Source organism: Rana temporaria, chromosome 2, assembly GCF_905171775.1.
Source record: "Rana temporaria chromosome 2, aRanTem1.1, whole genome shotgun sequence".
Lineage (NCBI taxonomy): Eukaryota > Metazoa > Chordata > Amphibia > Anura > Ranidae > Rana > Rana temporaria.
This window is the reverse complement of record NC_053490.1, coordinates 215287684-215291965: the sequence shown is the minus strand read 5'-3', so window position 1 is coordinate 215291965 and position 4282 is coordinate 215287684. Positions and strand designations below refer to the sequence as shown.

General features: G+C 43.4%; 1 long non-coding RNA gene across 1 annotated transcript; it reads right to left on the bottom strand.

Annotated features, from left to right (window-relative positions):
- Nucleotides 1-1376: 1376 nt before the first annotated feature.
- On the bottom strand, nt 1377-1810 carry LOC120928584. Its single transcript, XR_005747241.1, has 3 exons — nt 1649-1810; nt 1537-1558; nt 1377-1449 (listed from the first exon to the last, which is right to left on the bottom strand). It is a non-coding gene; the product is annotated as an uncharacterized LOC120928584 (long non-coding RNA).
- Nucleotides 1811-4282: the final 2472 nt, after the last annotated feature.

The window sequence follows — 4282 nt, the reverse complement described above, 5'->3', positions numbered from 1 at the left end:
GATTTTTTGTATGTGGACGTGGGGAAGAACAGCCGGCTTGTCTGATGGGGGAGTGTTCGCGCAGACGGAGTTTGCCAAGCGTCTACAGACTGGGGGTCTTGCACTGCCACGGGTTGAAGACAATTTGGATGGACTCCCCATTTGTTTTTCTCGCGGATGAAGCTTTCGGGCTTGGACCACACCTCATGCGGCCATTTCCCCAGAGAGTCCTAACCCAGGAGAGGAGGGTTTTCAATTTTCGGCTGGCCAGAGCCCGGAGGGTAGTCGAGAATGCCTTCAGGATACTGGCCAGCTGGTTCCGCCTGTTCCAGACAGCCATACACATGGGGGAATATAAACTGAACACTATTGTTTTTGCCTGTTGCATTTTGCACAATTTTTTACGCAGGCACTCACAGACATACCTAACCAACATTGGGCCTGAGGCAGGACTACCCTCAGATACCTTTGTTGGCCTGGACACTGACTTGGTCCACCAATCTGCTCGTGAGGCATGCGACAAATATGTTGAGTAATTCGTGGGTAGGGGGGCCATTGCTATGCCAGACCATATTTCTTTCTAATTCGGCCCAAAAAAGAAAGAAATAATTAATAAATAATTTGACCATTGGAATTATACAGTTGTTTGTCATTCTTGCTTGGGTTTCTCAGTTTTAGTAAATAACCACAATTGTCACAGTAATCACTCACTTTTTCAAATGTTTTTCAAATATTTTTCAAATGTTCAAACTGGTATTGAGCATAGAAAGAAGAAGCCACACAAATGTTTTTTTTCTTTGGGGTTTTATTCTGTGCACAACTTTTTTTTTCACGTAAAAAAAAAATATATATATTTTTTTGTACGAAAACCAGGCTTTTTTCAAACAAGCTAATATCTACAAACAATGGAACTTACAAAGTTCAAAATTATTAGAAACACATGTGATGGGGTGATGTCACCCCGGAACAAGCCAAAATTTGAAGATGCACACATTTTGAGCGGCAAAATGGAGATTTCTATCCTGATCCCATGCCAAATGTCAACATGTGCTATCTGCCATCATGGGTGATCAATGGATGTGTTTTGGGGGTGTAAACCCTTCCTCTCACCTACTTGAGTAGCGAGGAAGGGGTTGCACTCACAAAGCATAAACAATTGATATCCTGTGATGGCAGATAGCACATGTTGGCACACTGTGTGCATCTTCAAATTTGGGCTTCTGGATTATCCAAAGCAAATTGGTGTGCAAAACATAACATAGAAAAATGTTTTTGGGGGGGGGGGGGTTTAATCTACTATACGGCCCATCATGTCAAGGATGTTCTTAAATTTTTGCTCAATGACATTCATCCTATTTATCATAATGTCCATTTCAGAACTACATTCCATTATTTATTGGATCACGATTTGGGCACTAGCACTGCAGAAAGGTGTACTAGCAGATGCTGTGATACCACCATGTTCATCCCCTAAAAAAATACAAAAGGGTTTATTAGAAATGTGCAGGCCTACCTACATCTCTTCTTTCCTGTGAAGCTGGGGTGACAGACACTGACCTGTTGTGCTGATAATCTCCACCTCCCCATCTTCCACACCTCCTTCTTCCACTTCTTCTTCTTCCACACCTCCTTCTTCCACCTCTCCTTCTTCCACCACTCTTTCTTCCACACCTCCTTCTTCCACATGCACCTCCTCCACATGCTGAGGTTGGTGGGGTTTTTCCTGTCTGTGCCTCCTTGTCTCCTCCGAATGGTGTCCTCTTCTTTCCCCTAATAAAATGAAACAAAAGGTATACTCAGCACACAGATATTGGAGGGCAGAAAAAGTAAACATTGCTTGGAAGTGGGGTACAATTGTCTGTTTGTGATCATTCCTAAAAACATCACTTTTGTTTTTCTGAGTTACCCCAAGCTGGAATACTGACGCTTTTTGGCAACGTGACACACATGGAGGCACCCCAAAAGTATCATTTGTGGGAGACCCTAATAAAAAGGTTAGTTATGGGGGACACACAAGTGCTCATGAGTCCAGATGTGTAAACAGCTGCTTATTATCACTGTGTGAATGAATCCGGTTTGATTGTCACATTCTAGTAAGGTTGAACCAACACATCATCTTGACAACAATGTTTATAAACGTTGTTTTACGCCAAATAGGCATGACCACGTGTGGTTTTCCAGGATCTGTGGAAAACCTCAGATTTTGGCGGAACGATGATTACTACGAACGGAAAATACTACACTTTGTCAACTTAGAAACTGAAAGTAGCCATGTTCAAAAGTACAACCAGGCCAAACAAGCACATGGAGAAAGACATGTAAAAAAAAAGATAATTGCAACAAACACATGAAAAATACCTACTTTTGTCAATAATTTTCTTGATCTTCCTATATTGCTCTGGCTCCCGCAATTTCAAGTCAGACTACCTTTTATGGAGCTGCTCCTTAGACCTCCTGACCCCAAAATTCTCATAAAGTCTCCTTGCCACTTTGTCCATTATTTGGGCCTTCCTCCGATTAGGGGTGTGGTATGTGCCATGATCGCCATCATAATATTTCCTCCGCAGTATCTCCACCATCTCTTCAAGTGACATATTTGTCGCTTTGTAGCATCTGGGCCTGGATTGTGATGTTCCCGCCTCTGGGCTTTCCTCATTGGGATGGGGGATACCACGCACCTGTGGCACCACCATATTGTTGTTTCACACTGATTAGGGGCTGTAATAGAGGAAAAGGTCCGTCATGGGCGGGCGAAGAAGGCGGCATTTCACGCATGCGCGGGGTATATATGGAGAACGACGTGACTACGTTGGTTATGCGGAGTATGGACGACTGGAAGTGACGACCATCAGAAACTAAGGTACAACTGAAAATGGGGCCAGCAGAGGCCTATATCTAGACTTGAGTCATGGGATGGGGGGCTTATATGTTGATTGGACCCTTGAGCAATTTAATCTTGGGGCCCCCCATGCAATTTTGCTCTCCATCTGCTCGGAGACATCTCCAATATATATATGTGAGACTGCAAAACATATTTATTTTACTGTATATCAGATCAGGCAATGAATGTGATTATTGGACAGAGGTAATTAAGCAGTGTGTCATCTCATCAATGCTGAGGGACAAGATATCTACACATGAATGGTGCCTTGATGAATGCTCTCATTACTTTTGCCTATTTTTATGCCACTTATTTATTTTAATGTAAACACAGGGTCTGCAGTTAATTCATCATTACACAACAATGGGGCAGAGCTGGGCAACATTTTAGTGGCAGCAGGAGACACTGTGTTTAAAGGTCAAAAGATTGTGCTAAAATTCTGTCAATGTAAAAGCTGAGCCTAGTGTTTATATGTTTTTGGTTTTCTCTTCTAGAAAAATATTTAAAACATGGAAAAATTAAACCTACCAGACAACTTGATGTGATACATCGACAAGTATAGGGAGCTTGAGTGCCTATGGGACATCAGAAACCCAACTTATCCGAATCAAAACATCCGAAGGGCAACAATTGCCCAATTCACGACTTATATGCGGACCTGGATACCAGAGGTCACTTCCCTCATAATCAGCTCCAAAATCAATAACATCAGGAATGCTTACAGGAAGCGTTTGAATAAAATCTGTGATGCTCAGAGGTCAGGAGCAGCAGCAGGTGAAGGAAATGAGCCCAAGCTGTGGTACTTTAAACACCTCAGTGTTTTGAAGGATCAGGTCGAGGCCCGGGAATCACTATCCAGTCTTCCTTCCACCCTTCCTTCCAGCGTTCCCTCCAGTGTTCCTTCCAATGTTCCCCCCACCCCTGCAGAGGGTGCCGCGGAGCTGGCTGAGATTGAGGAGCCGGATCTGCTCATCTTCAGTCAATTATAGTAGTTTACAACATATTTCTTGGCTGCAAATTATTGTTGGTTTAACAAGATGATTTTTGAACCAAAATAAAAGCTTGGAAACACAAACAAAAGTCGTGGGCAGAAATAATTGTGTCAGGGATGCCAACTGCAGGGGTCAGAATCAGAGTCTGTTCAATTTTGCCGAAAAATAAAAAAAAACAGTCAAGAGCTTGAAATTGTGTGTGATTGATGAAGCCAAAAATAAAAGCTTGTCCCTTTTTTCTACACAGGAAGAGAACAGCCAGGAGAAGGATGATGCTCCAGAATGTGTCAGCCAGGAGGAGGCTGGGCGGAGTGGGCAGTCAGCAGGTGCCCAGGCCCAGCACTATATCACAGGTGCCTCCCCTCCAGATGTGCCCCCCCAGAAAAACCAGGCGCATATCCCAGCTAGAGGAGGAGTCACTACAGGCCAT